A 22145-nucleotide genomic window follows, 5' to 3' on the forward strand; every position below is an offset into this window, starting at 1 on the left:
CCACTACTAGAGAATCCGTGCACTGCAGCGAAAGACCTCGCACACCACTACTAGAGAACCCGCGCGCTGCAGCGAAAGATCGCGCGTGATACAACCAAGACCTGACACAGCCGAAGAAATACATCTTTTTTAAAAAATAAAAAGCTTTGTTTTTAGAAACTAGTCTTTCCAGAAACTAGAAACTATAGTCTTTCCAGTTGGCAGAAACCCCTCTCCTCTCCTAGGCTCTCAGAATTCTCATCTGTAGCCCCCTCTCGGGGGGTGTCCGCACTGGAACAACCATGAGATGCTACGCTTGTGTCCATTAGGCATGGAGCAGTCAATGGTACTTTCACAGGTGTCTTTTCACATGATGTGCTCAACAGGTTACAAAGGAAAACGAGTTTGGTTTTGCTTTGCATTTCACAGATGGAGACAGAGGGTCTCGGAGGGTACTGAATTCCTGGCCTGTGTGTGGCATATACTGCTGTCTCCCATCAGACCACTAAGAAGGCAGTGCTGGTTTTCCAGTAATCCCACTAGTCCACCTATGCTCACCAAGACAGTTGAATAAATCATCTACGAATCTCAGTCCCTTTGCACGTTACCTATCAGTCTTTCCTCTGACAAGGAAGGAAGAAAGCTCGACATTTAAACAAAATATTTCTCTGTATTTATTTGGCTGCACAGGCTCTCAGTTGCAGCACACAGGAGCTTTAGTTGCAGCATGAGAACTTGTTAGTTGTGGCATGTGGAATCTAGTTCCCCGACCAGGGATCAAACCCCGGCCCCTGCATTGAGAGCTCAGAGTCTTAACGGTCACCAGACCACCAGGGAAGTCCCTAGAAGGCGCCACATTTAACTCTGATTTTGAATTCTTTTATATCCTAACTCATACAAATGATTTGAAGCTGTTTACAGAAATAGGACAGAGAAATGAAAGGTCAGGTCTAAGAAAAAAAAATAGAAGAAAAACAAAAGTGAAGGTCAAGACCAGGAGAACTATGAATTATTTACTATTCATTTGGCTAACTGGGAATAAACACATCCTATTATTTCTTCTGACCCTAGTGACAAGCCTGTAAAAGCCTAAGAAAGGGATTCTTGAGGCTACTGCTGATGTTGACAACACAAGCTTTGTCACTAAAGGAACACACCCCTGGCATGGGTACAGATAGAATACCTTTCACTTGGGAGGAAAAAAGGAGAGGGCTTTGTTCTACAATGATATGGAAAAAATATACATTCAGTGTGTTTCTAACTGAACCTGGAAGAATGTATGAAAGGAACTGCACACAAGTTCCCCCTCAGGTCATCTTTCTCAAGCTTGTGCCGAATTTAATGCTAAAATAGCACACACCTGATGGAAGGTAGCTGCCAAGTGTGCATTTCAGGTGCGAAGTGACAACACAGGTCATCAGGCTTGGCTTCACTTAAGAAACCGAGGAAAATCTCCCAACTCCTAGCTCCATTTTCTTTCACTGACAGGGTTTTCACTGATGACCTCAGACCAGTGAATTCCTGGCCACAAACCCCCAGCATCATCCATCATTCAAAAAGGTAATAGTGCGTGGTTTTGGCAAGGATGGATTCTGAAGAAAAAGGAGTATTAAAAACATATTATTTCTATTTCTTTATGTTAATCCATTAACCATAAATCAGCAGTGCATTTGTGTTAGAGCCCAGACTTAAAAATCTGGCACTTACGTGGAGAATGGAAACAAACCAAGGGATGTGACTAAAATTTACATTTCTGGAGAGTCAAAGTCCATCAGCATATTATCAGAGTACCAATCTCAGCATTTACTCATGAGACTAGATTTTCCAAAGGATCTCCATTTTCTATGGTTATTCATTCCAAGATCACCCTTGTTTTATAACTAAAAATTGCAATGTTTCAGTTACACTTAATATAGCCTGTGGTATCCCAAATCTCAGCCTTAGACGTCATTCTGCTCAGCTCTCTACAAAATACATAAATCTCTGCTCTAACTTTCCCATTCTTCTGAATTCCTTACCTTCATTTATTTTTTAAATTTCTTAAATCGAATAAAATAGCAAGGAACATAGAAGCAATTATGTGTCTGGCACTGGTTCCAAGCCCTTTCATAATCACTGAATCTTTGCCATGACCCCAAGCTAAGGAATTTAGGCTTCACCCAGGGAAGACAACCAGGACACAGTGGTTACTTGGCTTGACAGAGGCCACTGCTGAGGGCACTGCCTCCAACTGTGTGCTTTTAAAACAGAGAGAAACAGGGAAAAATAAATGCAGTGCTTGTGTTAGAAGAGTAGTACAATGCATGAGCTGTGTATTTTGTTTTTTACTAACAACTGGCTTTTTACTGGTTGTAGTATTACATGTCATACACTGAACTAAGCACTTAGTCAGTGAGAGAGAGTCCTTATTTACCCTGGAAAATCAGGCTTAAGAGGCTATGTCTCCTAAGCAACAGGCTCACAGAGGTGCAAGGGGAGGTTGAATCTAGACTTTCCGTTGGCCCTGCCTTACCCAAAGATGAGCACTGCTAACATTTGGACACACCTCCTTTCTTTGTTTATTCATAACTTTATGTAGGTTGGAATTCTGCATTCCAATGCTCCCCCCATTTTAATTACACAATCATCATTTTCCACAGTATTGCAAAGTTTTTAGGAACACTGTTTAAATAGATGTGTAACATTGCAATGCAAGGCATCCTGATTTACTTTGCTCTATCTTCATTTTTGTGTACATCAGCTACCTGTTTTTGCTATTATGAATAAGGCTGTGAAAAGATTTTTCTATTTAAAAACTCTTGTTCTTTATTTCAGACTTTCTTAGGCTAGGTTTTTCTTTAAAGGAATCATCAATGTTTTTAAAAAGCAACCCAGAAGATGTTAAGGTAAGAAGGAAAAATGAAATCTGAATGTACAGATATTGGTGGTTTGATTTATGGATTAGCTAAGTGAATATGCATTAACAACAGGAAAAGCCAGAAATCAATTTAGATTTTTATGATGCAGTCCATCGCATAGAATGATTCGGCTAGCAAGGGCTCAGGGTGCAAAGGACTCTATCAAAAGACAAAGTAGACAAAAGGCATGAATGGGGGGAAAACAGCTGGCATGGGCAAAAAACTAGTTTTACAGAAAAGAGGCGGAGGAAAGATGGATGCTTAACATATATTTAAAAATATATTGCGAACAGTGGAAATAACAGACAAAAGAAATAATTAGACTTTACTAAAGAAAATAGCATGGATGTGCATGGTCAATATCAACGTTCTGCTTTCTGTAAGCGCAAGTTTCTAAAACCATCCAGTAGACAGAATCAGAATTACAAGAAAGATATTAACAAAACTGAAGCACTATGATGGAGCACCATTTTCCTATACTTAATAAAATAAAGCCAAATCAAAAGTCTTGCCAATTACATCAGTGAGTGATGGATAAGATTTACATTTACATTACATTTCCAAATGACAAAACTAAATCTAATTTTAAGTCTGTATACATAAATATTACTTCATTAAGAGCATGAGAAAGAAAGGAACACGTCCCCGGGGTTACGACATGAAATGATGAACTCTTGACAGCATGGGTGAGCATAGCATAGTATTTTAAATTATGATTGTAAGATAGTGTTATAGTTCTCTATAACCTAGACTATTTGGAAAACAATTCTGAGAACATATACAGAACTTAAGCTAAAGGCAGAGAAACAACAGAAGAAAATAGAGAGACCAGTCAAGAGAGAGGGAAACCAAGGCTAAGGATCTCTAAAGAAATGGCAGGACTGAAGTGTGTTCTGGCTTTGAAAGTGAGAGTGCCTCATCAACAGGAATTATGATACAAATCCTGTCATCTATCAGTATTGGCTTATAAACCTGATACTCATCCTGTCCTCCAACACAATACCTAACATATGTTTATGGGTTAAATTGTGTCCCCACCTCTCCCGGTTCCTAAAATTCCCGTGTTAAAGTTCTGATCCCACCTCTCCCCATTTCTAAAACTCACGTGTTAAAGTTCTGATCCTAAGAATCTCAGAATATAACTTTATTTGGAGATGGGGTATTTCTAGATATAATTCAGGTTAAAATGAGGTTGCTAGAGCAGGCCTTAATCCAAAATAACAGGTATGCTTATAAAAAGGGAAAATTTGAACACAGAGACACGGATAGAGGGAAACTAATGTGAATAGACACAGGGAGACAGGCATCTACAAGCCATGGAGAGAGGCCTGGAAAAGATCTTCCTCTCTAGCCCTCAGAAGGACACCTTGATCCTGGACTTCCAGTTTCCGCAATGGTGAAGCAGTCAATTTCTGCTGTTTAAGCCACCTAGTTGCGGCTTCTTTGTTATGGCAGATTCAGCAAACTTATACACTTAGACAGAATTATGGTTCAACTCAGATTTCAACTAGTACCATTTTCCTAAATACAGGAAATTAGTACAGTTTTGACACAAACTGACTAACGTGTAATAAATACATGTTTTCTTTATGAACATGTAAAAGTAGGCATAGGCTTTCCGGGTGGCTCAGTGGATGCAGGAGATGCAGGTTTGATCCCTGGGTCGGGAAGATTCTCTAGAGAAGGAAATGGAAACCCACCCCAGTATTCTTGCTTAGAAAATCCCATGGACAGAGGAGGCTGGCTGGCTACAGTCCATGGGGCTGCAAAAGAGTCGGACACAACTTAGTAACTAAATAAGAACAACAAAGGCAGGCACCTATGCAGAGGCACATGGATATGGATACGTTCCGTGTAAAGTCACAAGAGTAGCAAGTGATGGCAGGGGATGGGGTGACAAGAGGGGTAGGGGCTCTAACTTGGACATACCTACCTCCAAGGCCTTGCTATAATACCACCCAACATATCTAGATTGTAATGTGGAAAGGACAGTATGATTGAAGACAAGTAGAACTTGGAATTCTTAGACGAAAATATGGGAGAAACTACGTGTCTTATTGGAGTGATAAAATTGTATTTTTTGAGTGTGATTTCTTTTTCTCCTTTAGTTATACACTTTTTCATGAATTTAAATAAATTCAACTACAACAAAACAACACTTTCAATTACTCTAATCTTGATGAAAGGGAATGGCTCTCTTCCCTCTAAGATCATCCATCCATTGTACAAAGAGACAGGAAGCTCCCCAGGCCTTTTTATGTCAGGCAATTCCATTAAATAGTTCATCCCTCAACTGAGTTATTTTCACAAAATTCTGCCGGAATCTCTCTGCCATGTTCAACACAACTATCCTAAGTTGTAGAACTAACTGTCAAAGGCACAAGTAACTCATAGACACAGTAAAAGTCAGATGTCAAGGCTAGGGTGAAAGCATCATAGGAGGCTGATTAACTGGTCAATCAGTAACTAGTTACCAATCACTTATAACGTATAAGACACTGTGCTGAGTGCTTCAGGGAAAAATGAGATGAAACACAGCTGGACCTGCATTTAGTGGGCTTAAATGCTCAGGGGACACATATGACCCACAACCAGAGAGAGGACTCCTCTGTGAGGTAACCAGGGAATTCTAGAAAAAGGGAGATGCAATGACAAGCGGACCAGAAGTACCCACAGGATGAAGATAGGACTCTGGGAAGAGTTGAGAATCGTATTAGGCTGAGGGTGAGATGTGAACTTAGCCTTAAGCAAAGAACAGGATCTGAGTAGATAAGGGAGAGGATTTGAGTAGATGAGAGTGAAAAATAGCCCTCCAGATGGTGTTAGGAGAAGCTACCCTTTAACCCCAGAGGAAATTCGACTCTTCGTTCAAGATTCAGCTTGTCACCCCCTCCTACTCCTCTCTCAGACTGTGCTCACCTCCCAGGACTTAGTGACCACCATGCCTCCAGGGCCCAGCACAGAGCCTGGGAGATGAGTAGATATTTCATAAAGACTGAACACCGAATGACTGTTTCTGAGCCTACTTTTCACACACTATGATGAGGGCCCATAATTACTCGTTATCCACAGCACTGGGCAGACTTTCAGAACTATTTGATAAACAGTCGGCTGCAATTCCTCCACATGATTTCCTTTTTATCACAGAGGAACAAGCATCAGAAAGAATTTATAGCTCTGTTAAAAATTAGGCCAGTTCCTTCAGATTTAAAATAACCATCTTTCAGCCAAATTCAAGGATATCCCCTCCACTGTCTTGACTAATATTGAGACAAACCATGTTATGGAGAAAACAAATTTGTTCTTGGAGTTAGAACACATGGGTTTTGATGGCAGTACCACCATTTAGGGCCTGTGTGAACTTGTGATTCCCGAGTTAAAATGCACACCGAGTCTCAGTTCACACAAAACTCACTTAAAATAATAAAGATCTTGTTGGAAAAGTCTAACCACAGTATTAGCTGCTACTATTATTACTATTAATATGTAATATGCTATTTGGATTAAAAAAATGTGGAATTCTAAAAGTTATTCCACCTCCAAAAGAGATGCAAAGACAGATAATTTATAGTTATTTGGCTGGTGGACAGGGTAGGAAGGGTAATGGCTCCTCAATAAGAATTAACTTACTACACCCTGTTTGAGTGGTTCTTTCTCCCCCTTACCTAAAAGGTAGTCTGTGGGATAATTTTATGACTCAGATAGGTTTCAGATGCAGAAAATTTTTAGACAAGGCAGGGTGGCATCATGGATACTCTAGTCCTTAAATCTTACATAGAACTAATTTAAAAAGAGAGACAACCAAGTTTCAGCCCTGGATCTGCTTCTCACTATGGTAGGAAGCCAACTACTGCAACTGAATGGTGTACAAAATGCTCGATTGGACAAAGAGAGCCCCAACAAGCAATATAGGGTGATGAGTCTCGAATAAGAACTGATGTCACTCTGATCAAGAAAGTCCTCTCAGTGTTTAAGTGACTGTAGGATGGAGTAAGGGGTCTAAGTGGTTGTGAGTCCTTGAGGCTCCTGAAGAGCTCTAAGATTAGTCTGAGTCCTTGGCAGGCGAAATTTAACTGGGGGTGCTTCAGTTAGAATGGGAATGGCCTATAGTACAGGCAGGCAAGAACTGACCACCCAGACAGCACTGCCCCACAGAGTGGCACAAGTCCTCAGCAGGACACTGTGCCCTCTTTGAATGATCTGGGCTTCCCTGGTAGCTCAGAGGTAAAGAATCCGCCTGTTAATGCAGGAGGCCTGAGTTGGATCTCTGGGTTGGGAAGATCCCCTGAAGAAGGAAATGGCAACCCACTTCAGTATTCTTGCCTAGAGAATACCCATGGACAGAGGAACTTGGTGGACTACACTCCATGGGGTTGCAAAGAGGTGGATGCAACTGAGCAACTAACACACACAGGAGTGATGGAGTAATGTTATCTATAAATATTTATATTTTCCTGAGAAGATGCCTTTTTCTTTTGACATTTAGACTGACTCACAGAGACAGCCACAAAGAGACAGGAAGCTCCCCAGGCCTTTTTATGTCAGGCAATTCCATTAAACAGTCCATCCCTCAACTGAGTTATTTTCACAAAATTCTGCCTTTTTAGGCCTTATGATTAAGGCCTAAAAATAGCTGCTGGGGTTGTCTCAAAAGCTGTGAGGAGGGGAGAAAACAACTTCTCGTCAGTACTTATGTGACTACTGTGTTTTACTGGTGGCCCGATGGCAGCATCCATTGTTATCCTCATGGGCTTACCTCACCATGGCTCCCAATGAAGCTGCAACTGACAGGTTTTATCATTACCAACATTTCATATATAAAAATATGACTATTAAAATACTACTATCAAACTCTCACACTTAAAAAGAATGATAGATGGTTATTTGTGTTACAGAAGGTATCCTGACACACAAGTGAATTCACTGAGCAAGCCTTCTTGAAAATTCACATCGAGTCTCATTGTTTATCATCAAGTCCTCAAGGGACTGCAGCCTTTAACTCTGGGTCCCTCATCAAAGACAGTCTTAAGGGCCCCAGACATAAGAGTCCTGCTCCAGTCTGCTCTATTATTTCAGTGGATCTCAACTTTCTCCGGATTGGTTCTGATTTTAAAATTCCATGGCTCCATGTATCAAAAAGATTTTATGTACTCTCTCAACTACATACATTTATAATAATCAACCTTCCACTTTCTGGTCACCAAAGACTTAACCCTGATCAAAAAACATAACCACCTTATCCACACTGGGGGGTGCAGGAACTCAAACCAAGTAAAAGAGCTAGGCTTTCCCTGTGCTCACCTGCCTGCCTTCAGGATTTTCAAAATGCAGAAAGCGTGCTCAAGGGCCTTCCAAGCAAAGAGGCATGGCTTTGCTTCAAGCTCCTTCTCAGGCTTCTCCCTTCCTCAAGAAAGGCAGGTGAGCACCTACTGGGATTGGGCTCGGGGCTGCTCTGAGGGTCTCCACACTTTATGGTGGCTGCTGGACCAGGCACAACAGAATGACAATCCAGGAAGGACTGAAGCTGGGCTGGGAGAAAGGACACATTAGGGAAGCCAGGGGGACCAGAACCAGAAAGGGATGGGAAGCTGCTGGGAAGAAAGCAGGGGGAGACATGGGAAATTGTCAGTCAAACTCATCTATTTTGCTTTTGGGGAGCATAATTATAATCCAAGCTTCCCCTGATTGTTACTATCTCAAGTAAGAAGGGATTGGGTAAATATTTCAATGCCCCAGAAAAAAAAATTATAATGAAAAATCCTTTCGAGTTTTCCCATGTACACCCTTGAAAGGCATGTATAAAGTTGACTGAGAAAAACTCTCTTCATTCTCTGCCCCCTGCCCTAGTGGTGGCTATCTCTGTGAGCCCGTCTAAATGTCAAAAGAAAAAGGCATCTTCTCAGGAAAATATAAATATTTATAGATAACATTACTCCATCACTCCTGAAATGTTAAACGGAGCAATTTCTTCATTCTTCTCTTTATTGATTTAGGTATGCAGTACATAATAATCAGAAAGCAAAAAAAAAAAAGGTAACAGAATGCAAGTCACTAGGTCATGCATCAAATAAATGGAGACCAAAAATAATATTCATTAAATCTCTCTGTGATATATCCCCAGAGAGGTACCAGAAACAAGAAATCAATGTCAAAAAAAACCCAGCCTCGGGCCATTGGAGATTGGCTGTTCAGTACCTCCTTCTATGACGAGAGTGTCCAAGTCTGTGGAATTCCTGCTCCAATATACATGCTCTCAAGGGCTAATTTTCACCAGCTGACTGAAGGGCCAGTGAGAAAGAGTGGAAATGCAGTGGGGATATCAAGTCTTCCTTCAGCTCTAAAAATATTTTGGGAAAGTGAAGAGGAACTAAAAAGCCTGTTGGTGAATGAAAGTGAAAGAGGAGAGTGAAAAGGCTGGCTTAAAACTCATTCAGAAAATGAAGATCATGGCATCCAGTCATATCACTTCACGGCAAATAGATGGGGAAACAATGGAAACAGTGAGAGACTTTATTTTCTTAGACTCCCAAATCACTGCAGATGGTGACTGCAGCCATGATAATAAAACACACTTGCTCCTTGGAAGAAAAGCTATGACAAACCTAGACAGTATATTAAAGAGCAGAGACATTACTTTGCTGACAAAGGTCCATATAGTCAAAGCTATGGTTTTTCCAGCAGTCCTGTACAGATGTGAGAGTTGGACCATAAAGAAAGCTGAGTGTTGAAGAATTGATGCTTTTGAGGTGTGGTGTTGGAGAAGACTCTTGAGAGTCCCTTGGACTGCAAGGAGATCAAACGAGTCCATCCTAAAGGAAATCAGTCCTGAATATTCATTGGAAGGACTGATGCTGAAGCTGAAGCTCTAATACTTTGGCCACCTGATGCGAAGAACTGACTCATTGGAAAAGACCCTGATGCTGGGAAAGATTGAAAGCAGGAGGAGAAGGGGATGACAGAGGATAAGATGGTTGGATGGCATCACTGACTCAATGGACATGAGTTTGAGCAAGCTCCAGGAGATGGTGAGGAGAAGGCAATGGCAACCCACTCCAGTACTCTTGCCTGGAAAATCCCATGGATGGAGGAGCCTGGTAGACTGCAGTCCATGGGGTCGCCAGGAGTCAGACACGACTGAGCAACTTCACTTTCACTTTTCACTTTCATGCATTGGAGAAGGAAATGGCAACTCACTCCGGTATTCTTGCCTGGAGAATCCCAGGGATGGGGGAGCCTGGTGGGCTGCCGTCTATTGGGTCACACAGAGTCGGACACAACTGAGGTGACTTAGCAGCAGGACATGGTGAAGGACAGGGAAGCCTGGCGTGCTGCAGTCTATGGGGTCGCAGAGTCGGACACAACTGAACAAACTGACCTGAACTGAACCTCAATTTTCTTGACCTCTATTAGACCTCATGTCTTCTAAAGTCTCAGGTCTGTTTTCTGGGTCCCTCTTATGAAACCCCAAATTGGGTTCTACCAGCATGACAGTCATCTTCATAAGTGATAGCCATCTTGGAATAAGCAAGGATTATGGTGACTGCAGCCATGAAATTAAAAGACGCTTACTCCTTGGAAGGAAAGTTATGACCAACCTAGATAGCGTATTCAAAAGCAGAGACATTACTTTGCCAACAAAGGTCCATCTAGTCAAGGCTATGGTTTTTCCTATGGTCACGTATGGATGTGAGAGTTGGACTGTGAAGAAAGCTGAGCGCCAAAGAATTGATGCCTTTGAAGTGTGGTGTTGGAGAAGACTCTTGAGAGTCCCTTGGACTGCAAGGAGATCCAACCAGTCCATTCTGAAGGAGATCAGCCCTGGGATTTCTTTGGAAGGAATGATGCTAAAGCTGAAACTCCAGTACTTTGGCCACCTCATGTGAAGAGTTGATTCATTGGAAAAGACTCTGATGCTGGAAGGGATTGGGGGCAGGAGGAGAAGGGGACGACAGAGGATGAGATGGCTGGATGGCATCACTAACTCGATGAAAGTGAGTCTGAGTGAACTCCAGGAGTTGGTGATGGACAGGGAGGCCTGGCATGCTGCAATTCATGGGATCGCAAAGAGTCCGACACGACTGGGAGACTGAACTGAACCGATGATTAATAAGTGTGATATCTGCACAGCTTTTCCAACTCAAGAAAGATGCCCCACTGTATTGTCAATTAACTCTATCAACTAGCTCTATCAGCTTGACTGAAAACTTTTTCTTCAAAAATCAATTACTAAAAAAAAAAAAAATCAATTACTGTAATCTATCACATCAACAGGTTTTTAAAAAAATATCACACAATCATGTTAATAGATGCAGAGACAGCATTTGACAAAATCCAACACTCATTAATGATAGAAACTCTCACTAAACAAGAAATAGAAAAGAATTTTCTCAACTTCACAAAGATTATCTATGAAAAATCTAAAGCTAACATTATACTTAAAAAGGTGAGAAACTTGAAGCTTTTTCACTAAGATCACGTAAAAAGCAAGGATATTCCCTCTAACCACTTTAACATCACTCAGGGAGTCCTTGCTAATACAATTAGCAAGAGAAAGAAATAAAAGGTATACAGACTGGGAGAAAAGAAATTAAAGAGGATGACATGATTCTCTATGTAGAAAATCCAAAAAAGTTGACAAAAAAATGAAAACCCTTGAAGTAATAATTGATTATAATGCACATTTGGAACATTGAAGTTAATATGCAAAACTGAATTTCTTTCCTATACAGAAACAATGATCAAAAGGAATTTAAAATTAAAAATTCCATTTACATCAGTTCCTCCCAAAATAAAATATTTAGGTATTAATATAAATCTAACAAAACACGTATAAAATCTCTATGTGGAAAACTACAAAATCTAGTTAAAGAAAATTAAAGAAGCAAATAAATGAAGGGATATCCCATGTTCACAGAGAGGAACACATGATACTGTCAAGATGCCGGTTCTTCCCAACTTGATCCATACATTCAATCAACCCATGTCAATATCCCAACAAGATATTTTATGGGTATCAATGAAGCGATTTTAAAATTTACATGGACTTCCATGGTAGTCCCATGTTAAGATTCTGCACTCCCAATGCAGTGGGCCTGGGTCCCATTCCTGGTCAAGGGACAAGATCCCATGTGCTGCAAATAAGTTCACATGCTATGATGAAAAGATCCTCACGCTGCAACTAAGACCCAGTGCAGCCAAATAAATAAATATCAGAAAAAATAAGCAAATGATTTGAATAATTTTTTTTAAGTTTATATGGAGTGATAAAACTCCCCGAATAACCAACATGACATAGAAGGAAATAACAGTTGGATGGTTGAGGATACTCATTTTAAGACTTATTTACTATTGTACTCCCATTCCACAGTACCATTATTCACAGTAGCCAAGGTAAGGAAATAACCTAAGTACCTGTTGACAGATAGGTAGATAAAGGCAGTATGATATATATATATACACACATGTATGCATATACTGTGGAGTAGTTCAGCCTTAAAAAAGGAAGGAAATCTTGTCATTTGTGACAATATGAATGAAACTGGCAGACATTATGCTAATAAGCTGGACAGAGAAAGATGAATACTACATGGTATCACCTATAAACAGAGTCCTAAAAAAAAAAAAGAAGTCAAACTTGTAGAAACAGAAAGATGCTCAACATTGCTCATTATTAGAGAAGTGCAAATCAAATTACAATGAATGTAAACTAACACAGCCATGATGGAGAACAATATGGAGATTCCTTTAAAAACTAGGAATAAATCTACCATATAACCCAGCAATTCCACTACTGGGAATATTCCCCGAGAAAACTACAATTCTAAAAGACACATGTACCCCAGTGCTCACTGCAGCAATATTTACAATAGCCAGGACATGGAAACAACCTAGATGTCCAGTGACAGATGAATGGATAAAGAAGTTGTGGTATGTTTATAATGGAATATTACTCGGTCATAAAAAGGAATGGATTTGAGTCAGTTCTAGTGGGGTGGATAAACCTAGAGCCTGTTGATATAGAGTCAGAAAGAGAAAAACAAATATTGTATACTCATGCAAATACATAGAATCTATGGTACTGATGAACCTATCTGTAGGGAAGGAATGGAGACACAGATGTAGAGAAAAGACTTGTGGACACAGTGAGGGAAGGAGAGAGTGGGAGGAACTGAGAAAGCAGCATTGACATAGAAACACTCTCAAGTGTAAAACAGATCGCTGCAGGGAAGTTGCTGTACAGCACAGGGAGCCCAGCCTGGCACTCTGACAACCAGAGGGGTGGGATGAGGGAGGGGAGGGAGCATCAAGAGGGAGGAGAGATATATATATAAAATTATGACTGACGTGTTATTGTACAGCAGAAACCAACACAACACTGTAAAGCAATTTTTCTCCAATTAAAAAAAAAAAAGCTTGTAGAAACAGTAAACAAGTTAGTTGCTAGGGGATGGAGGGGTAGGGAAAATATGGACAGGTTGGTAAAATGGTACAAACTTTTACATATAAAATGAATAAGGCCTGAGAATGTAGTGTAAAACATTGTGACTATAGTTGATACTGCACTGTAAAACTAAAGACTGCTGAGAGAGAACTTAGATGTTCTTACCCCCTGCCCCGCCAAAAGGGTAAATACGTGAGATAATGGATATCTTCATAACTCAATGATGAGATCCTTTCACAGTGTCTATAGAGTAGCAAATCATCACGTTGGCAGTTTCATTTGTCAATTATGCCTCAGTAAAGCTGGGGAAAAACAGACTTGCTACAAAGCTACAGCAATCAAGACAGAGTGGTATTGGCAGAAGAATAAACCAATGGACCAATGGAACAAAAGAGAAACTTCAGAAATAGAGCCCCACAGATTCAATCAGTTGATCTTTGACAAAGAAGCAAAGACAATACAATGGAACAAATAAAGTCTCTTAACGAATGGTCCTGGGACAACTAGACAACCACACACAAAAAATAGATCTAGACAAGCTTACATCCTATACAAAAATTAACTCAAAATGGATCAGGAATATAAATTTAAAATAAAAGTATAAAATTCCTAAGAAAATAACACAGGAGAAAACTTGGACTACCTGGGATATGACCATGCTTTTTAAAACATAACACCAAGCACATCATGCATAAAAAGAATCTATTGATAAGCTGCAACTGGTAAAAATTTAAAACTTCTGCCCTGTGAAAAACAGTATCAAGAGAAAATATTTGCAGAAGGCATGTCTCATAAAGGACAATTATCCAAAACATAAAAACAACTTTTAAAGTCAACAATAAGAAAACAAACCACTTGGTTAGAAAGTGGGCCAAAGACCTTTAGAGACATCTTGCCAAAGACTTGCAGGTGGCAAGTAAGCATATGAAAAGATGGTGCACGTGATGTGTTATCAGGGAGATGTAAATCAAAATGAGATACCTACCTATATGCCTATTGCTGCTGCTGCTGCTAAGTCGCTTCAGTCATGTCCGACTCTGTGCGACCCCATAGACGGCAGCCCACCAGGCTCCCCCGTCCCTGGGATTCTCCAGGCAAGAACACTGGAGTGGGTTGCCATTTCCTTCTCCAATGCATGAAAGCGAAAAGTAAAAGTGAAGTTGTTCAGTTGTGTCCGACTCTTTGCGACCCCATGGACTGCAGCCTAGCAGGCTCCTCTGTCCATGGATTTTCCAGGCAAAAGTACTGGAGTGGGGTGCCATCGCCTTCTCTGATATACCTATTAGGGTAGCCAAAATCTGGAACACTGACAATACCAAACGCTGTTGGTGAGCATATGGGGCAAGAATAACTCTCATCCATTGCTACTGGGAATGCAAAACTGGGAAACAGCCACTTTGGGAGAGAATGTGATGATCTCTTACCTTACAATCCAGTAACTGTACTCCTTGGTATTTATCCAAAGGAGCTGAAAATTTATGTCCATATAAAAACCTGCACATGGATGTTTATAGAAGCTTTATTCATAACTGTCAAAACTTGGAACCAATCAAGCTATCTTTCAATGTGGTTTAGTTGCTGTGTCCAGCTCTTGCAACCCCATGGACTATAGTCTGCCAGGCTCCTCCGTCCGTGGGATTCTTCAGGCAAGAATACTGGAGTGGGTTGCCATTTCCTTCTCCAGGGGATCTTCTCAACTGAGCAATCAAACCCAGGTCTCCTGCATTGCACACAGATTCTTTACCGACTGAGCTATGAGGGAAGCCCGTTCTTCAATAGGTGAATGAATTAATAAACCGTGGTACCTCTAGACAAAGGAGTATTGTGTGTGCGTGCTCAGCCGTGTCCAATTCTTTGTGATGCCATGGACTGAAGCACACTAGGCTCCTCTGTCCATGGGATTCTCCAGTCAAGAACACTGGAGAGGGTATTACTCAGTGGTAAAAAAAAAAAAAAAAAAAATATGAGCTATCAAGCCATGAAAGGACATGGGAAAACCTTAAATGCATATTACAGAATGAAAGAAACCAATCTGAAAAGGCTATGTAATGTGTACTTCCAACTAGGTGACATTCTGGAAAATGCGGAACTATGGAAACAATAAAAAGATCAGTGATTTGGGGGTTAGGGGTGGAGTTAAGTAGAGCTCAGGGGATTTTTAGGGCAGTGAAAGCAACTGTGTATCATATTATAAGGATGAATAGGTGTCCCTATATGCATTTGTCGAAACCCATTGAATGTACCACATCAAGAGTGAATCTTTAGGTAAACTATGAACTTGATAATAGATTTGGGGTCAATATAGATTCATCCTTGGTTTAAAACCTTTTTTTCTTTTTTTACTCTGTTGAGTGATGTTGATAATTGGGGAGGTTTTGCATATGTGGAAGCAGGGGATGTATGGGGACTTTCTATACTTTCTTCTCAATTTTATATTGTAAATCTAAAAATTCTCTTAAAATAATGAAATCTTATAAAAAATTTTTTTCCTCTTAGATAACATTCTCAAAATTCTCTTTTCTTGGGTCTATACGTAGAACTGTATATACCTAGGTATATATCTAAACATAATTCTTTGTTTAATTTTTTGAGAAACTGCCTGCTATTCTGAATCAGCCGCACCATTTACATTCCTCACCAGACATGAATGAGGATTCTACACGTTCTCCCCAACACTTAATGTCTTTTCGATCATAGCCATTCTAACAGGTAAAGTGCTATCTTACTGTGGTTTTGATTTGCATCTCCCTGATGACTAATGATGCTGAGAACATTTTCATGTGATTATTGACCATCTGTTTATCTTCTTTGGAGAAACAGTTATTCTAAACCTTTTGCTGTTGTTCAGTTGCTCAGTCACATATGACTCTTTGCGATCCCACGGACTGCAGCACGCCAGGTTTCTTAGTCCTTCACCATCTCCTGGAGCTTGCTCAAACTCATGTCCAAGGAGTCAGTGATGCCATCCAACCATCTCATCCTCTGTCGTCCCCTTCTCCTCCTGCCTTCAGTTGTTGCCAGCATCAGTCTTTTCTAATGAGTCAGCTCTTCATATCAAGTGGCCAAAGTACTGGAGCTTCAGCTTCAGCATCAGTCCTTCCAATGAATATTCAGGACTGATTTCCTTTAGGATTGACTGGTTTGATCTCCTTGCTGTCTAAAGGACTCTCAAGAGTCTTCTCCAACACCACAGCTCAAAAGCATCAATCCTTTGGGGCTCAGCCTTCCTTACGATAAACCTTTACTCCATTTTAAAAACTGGATTATTTGCCTTTTTATTGTTGGACTATCTGACATCTTTATACATACGAAAGTGAAAGTCGCTCAGTCATGTCCGACTCTTTGCGACCCCATGGACTATACAGTCCATGGAATTCTCTAGATCAAAATACTAGAGTGGGTAGCTTTTCCCTTCTCTAGGGGATCTTCCCAACCCAGGGAGCAAACCCAGGTCTCCCGCGTTGCAGGCGGATTCTTTACCAGCTGAGCCACAGGGGAAGCTCCTTTATACATATATATATAATTTTTTTAGATTATATATATTTTATTGAAGCATAGTTGATTTACAATGTTGTGCCAATCTCTGCTGTAGAAAGTGACTCAGTTACACATATATAGACAGTCCTTTTTATATTTTTTCCATTTTAATTTAGGACATATTGAATATCCCTGTGCTATACAGCAGAACCTTACTGTTTAACCATCCTATATATAATAGTTTACATCTGCTAACCCCAAACTCCCAGTCCTTTCCTCCTGTTACTGCCCCCCGTTTTAGCAACCACAAGTCTGGTCTCTGTGTCTGAGAATTTGTTTCTGTTTTGTAGATAGGTTCACTTGTGCCATATTTTAGATTCCCCATGTAAGTGATCTCATATGGTATTAGTCGTTCTCTTTCTAACTTCCCTTCACTTAGTATGATCATCTCTGGTTGCCTGCTTATGCTGCAAACGGCATTATTGCACTCCTTTTGATGGCTGAGAGGTATTCCATCATATATACGTACCACATCGTCTTTGTTCATTCACGTGTTGATGGACATTTAGGTTGTTTCTGTATCTTGACTATTATGAACAGTGCTGCAGATCAGAAGGATGCATGTATCTTTTTGACTTATAGTTTTATCTGGGTATATGCCCAGGAGTGTGATTGCTGGATCATATGGTAAATTTATTTTTAGTTTTCTGAAGAACTTCCACACTGTCTTCCACAGTTGATGTACCAACTTACATTCCCAGCAGTATAAGAGGGTCCCTTTTGCTCCACACCCTCTCCTTATAGACTTTTTAATGATGGCCATTCTGACCAGTGTGAGGCAGTACCTTACAGTTTTCATTTAGATTTCTCTAATAATTAGTGATGCTGAGTATCTTTTCATGTGCCTACTGGCCATATGTAGTTCAGTTTATTACTTGTTTTTCTTTCGTTGTTTGTGCTAATGGTATAATAGTTGAGAAACTGTTTCCTGATTCAAGGTCATAAAGCATTACACCAATGCTTTCTTCTAAGAATTTTATAGTTTTACCTCTTACATTTGGACCTTTGATCTACTTTGAGCTAATTTTTTATATATGGTATGAGGTAGGAGTCCAATTTTACTTCTTCCCTATCCTAATAAATACCTAATAAATACCACCTATTTATTAGCTTTTAAAACTAAGAAATAGCTTTCTTCTAACTTTCGCTGAATAGTGGACGTAGGGAAAAAGAATAGCTATTTCCAAGTCCAAAATTAACTTATGAATAAGAAGAGAAGACAGCAACTGAATTTTTCCTGAAGAGTCTGAAATCACCTTCAGTAATTGTAGAAATCCAGTATTTCAAGCATTGAGGTGAAGCTCAGTGCTCTGTGATTTTCCAATGACCAGCCAAGTAAAAAGAAGACTTCACTTTTAAGGGATACCACGTGAAACCAACAAAATAAATAAAATTAATGGATAACAGTAATATACCCTGCACACTGCTAGCCCCTGAGGTATAGTATACATATAAATATATGTAAGACACAGTCACTTACCCTAACGGCTAAGCTTGTGAAATAACGCTGGTTTTCCAGGAAGTAGTTAGATTTCAATGAATGAAGTAGTTCAATTATGTAAGCCTTTGGAGGAAAAAAAGGGGTCAAATTCCTTTTAGGAGATATATCCTATTTGCTCACATCAACAGGGCTGGTGAAATATTTAAACAGGGACACAAGGTTTTTGTAAAAACAAGATTTTACAATCTTGTTGATAACCATTCCAACAACTCTTTAACTCTTTTATTGAGTATTAGACAGTGGACAACCATTTCATCAAATAAACAAAAAAAAAAAAGAAAGAAAGAAAATTTCCTGATTTTGAAGACACAGATAGAAGAGATTCTCTAAATAGAGAATGATGGGAAGAATGTATTAAAATGGCCTCTGCATCTTCAATTACCTTTAGAATGAATGTTCATGTATTCAAAAGAGATTTTTTCAAGGCTTAAATGGATTAGAACTTGGTTTAACTGAGTCTTTAAATTTTTTAAATAGCTTAATATTTGCCTTTTATTGGGTCTCACAAACACAAACAAAGAAAGTGGAAAAAAAGGAAAATGTATTCAAAACAATGTTTAGAAATATGTAGGAAGATGAGTAGAAAATACAGAAGATCAATACACCCATCATTCTCAAGGGAACAAATGTTTCATAAGAGCTGCTCTGAGCCAGGCACTTGCAATCAAAAGAAAACTGTCTCCCTCTGATAGCTCATGGCTTAGCCTCACAGGGACCTACCTGAGAACGTCAAGAAAACTTCAGAAAGTGCCTCATTAGAGAGAAAGCCATCCATAAAACTAATAGATGCCCATGGAGAAAGGCAGGCCAGAAATAAGAAGTTTTAAGAACAAAAGTAACAGGTTATCACTGAGATACCTTCTGATGCTCGGCTCAGAGTTCCTCTCTGAATCACCATAGAAAAGAAGAATCACCTTAGAAGCTGTACAGTCTTGGAAAGTGTCATGTAAGAGTGACATGGAGGTTACATCTCACACAGAGATGGGCTCACCATTTATGATAATCCATTATGCAGCAGATATATAATGATTATCTGACCTACGCCATCCAGGGACCACATAAAGTTGGTGACACCAAGGAAGTGATGGAGCCTAGATGATACCTACCTAAGTTTTGGTCTACCAGCATAAGGACTGATACAAAAAGTGGAAAATTGATAGTTTCACCAGCAAATAGGTAAGTCACCAGGATTGTCTGGGGTTAGCAGGTTAGCAGGATAGGAAATTACTGGAGTAGAGCAAAATGTAGCAGAATATGATCATCATATGACTGACTGCTGCAAGGCCACCCAGAACTCCCTGCTCTGATCCTATAAGCTACAAGCAACTTTTTGCTTTAGTGAGTAGATGGGTCCTCCTAGGGGCTTCCAAATTAAAAGTCCCCTCAAGATGTCTCCTTGAAATAGGAGACCTCCTCCATCACTTAACATCTACTTAGCTCCGATGAATAAGGCTTTATGAAAAGAAGGCTCAATTTTCCATTTACTGTCAGACTGTCTTTCCCCATACTTGGTAAACAGAAACATCCAAACTTTCTTCTAATCCTAGATCTTAATTATGAGGACTAATTGTCAAGACTTAATATCTAGACCTTCCTTTGAAAAATGTCTCTCTTTTAAGATAGGGTTAGAGAAAGCATATGGTCTCTACTATAACTCAGACATACTTAACAATAAATCCATTTAATTCAACAAATGTTTCTTAAAGATTCTACTGTATACAATGTTCTAAGTGATAATATTATTTGAACTTTTGCTCCTCTTGCAATGGCACTAATTGGGATTTTGCCTGTACAAGGCCCTCCAGGAAAACCATGAAGTAGAACCTGAAGTTGTTCCTTTAAAAAGCCAAGGAAGCCTTGGTGGGTGTAAGAATAGTTTCAAAACTACAATCATTTAATCTTATGCCAGAATTATACAGTGAGTTATTAGTAAAGAAGAATGAAAATTATAGCCCTCAGCTTCTTACCAAGACTAAATAACTGCAGCATGAGGTTTAAATAGAGCAATGACTAACAATTAACATCACTGTTAATCTTCAGTTTCTCAATGCAAAGAATCTTAGGTTGCTAGTACAATGATGAAGTTCTGATTCTGTATCGGAACTATAGAAAAGGAGAACATCCACTTTCCACATTGACAGTCCATGTGTGATTTCATCCTGTTCATAATTTTCCCTATTGGAAACTCAAGTCATAGCTCAACCAGAATCTTAATGAATGAAGAAATTCCAGTACTAAACACTTCAAAACTCCACATGACAAGGCAGAGCAAACAACACAACCCCTACCTGGAAAGAACTGAGAGGACAAAACCAGCAAGCTGGAAATAAGAATCATTCATTCTGGAAGTCTTTACAAGATGGTTTCTTAAAGAACCCAACGCTGGAGAAATTAGAAAAGGCAAAGAAAATTCATGCACCGCACAATGATACTGTAATGATGTTATAACCGATTTTTTAAACGCAAATAAGTAGAGGTAATTCTGGTACAGCTAAGAGACAAAACCCTTAGCATGCATTCAGTATGGCTCTATTTTTAAAATAATGCCTCTGACATGCAGCAGTTCAATTTCTGTGTTAGCCTCGAAAAAGCACAAATCAATGTTTCACAATATGATTCTGTGCATGACGAACCTCTTCACTTATCTCAAGGATAATTGCAGCTATTAAATATTATTCTATGAATACAAGTTAATAGCAGAAATGAAGACTTAGCTTACCTAATTCCCTCTTTGGCTGGTTCCCAAAATTCACCAACTCCCTCCATCAGGAGGGACAAAGAGACAGCAAGACAGAATGGGAAATACCTATTAAGGCTCCTCATGATGAAAGCGACTGAGGTATCTGGGATATGATTCTATATCATTCTGCCTGTGGCAGGGTAGAGAATTTAATATCAAATCTTTCTGCACATCCAAGAGGATGGATCAGCCCCTTAAGAATTCTCTTTTGCCAAGAAATAAATGGTCTACCTACTAGCACTGCATTAGCCTTTGGTGATGATGAAATTTTAAAAGGCATGTGTAATAAAGGCGTGGCTGGAATAAGCAGGCATAAAGCAAGTCGTTCCTTGCTTCTTTAACCACCAGCACTTACCTTAGTCCTTCCTTTCAACCCTCAAAATCATAAGCACACAGTCCTATTTTAGTAGGGAAGGGTTTAAAATACTTATGTTAATATAACTGAACGTCTGCCAAGAGGAAAAACACTAATATCTGTCCTCATCCCACACTCAAGTTTTTTCCCCTCTATGTCCACCATTCAGTACCAAACATGACTTGTGACATCTTTAGTTTCATCTATATATCAGCTTCACACTAGTAACCACAGACACGTGGTCCAACTTAAAGCTCTCCTTTGTCACTTCCCATATAGCATAGCAATATACAGGCCTCAAAGAGCTGAGTGTCCTTGGACAAGGCATTTATCAGTTTGATTCCCACTTTCCTCCTATGTAATAAGTGGTGATCTCAAGAGTGGACTGCCAGCATCCAATGCCATACGTCTGGGTGCACATCATTCCTGCTGGCTCACCCCTATCAGGGAGAAAGCTAATGTCAGCCTTGGATCCTTGAGTTCATTTATCTCAAAAGACTCAGGATTTGAAATTAGGAAAGAAAATTTTAAAAGCCAGTAGTGAGCACATTTGTCTTTTTCCTACACCTCAGTCAACAGTGCTTTGGCCTGGGCTTTTGACTGCAGATTTCTTGGGGCAAGAGACCTATTTAGGATGATGTCAGTAAGCTATTTATGTTATTACCCCAGCAAAGGGGAACAATAAACCCCTATTT

At 39.8% G+C, this 22145-nt stretch overlaps 1 protein-coding gene across 7 annotated transcripts in view; it reads right to left on the reverse strand.

Moving 5' to 3' along the window:
* Positions 1-22145, reverse strand: part of TLN2 (talin 2) — a 499060-nt gene that overhangs the window by 221711 nt on the left and 255204 nt on the right. The window lies entirely within an intron of this gene.

The sequence above is a fragment of the Bubalus kerabau genome, chromosome 10 (genome assembly GCF_029407905.1).
Source record: "Bubalus kerabau isolate K-KA32 ecotype Philippines breed swamp buffalo chromosome 10, PCC_UOA_SB_1v2, whole genome shotgun sequence".
Taxonomy (NCBI): domain Eukaryota; kingdom Metazoa; phylum Chordata; class Mammalia; order Artiodactyla; family Bovidae; genus Bubalus; species Bubalus kerabau.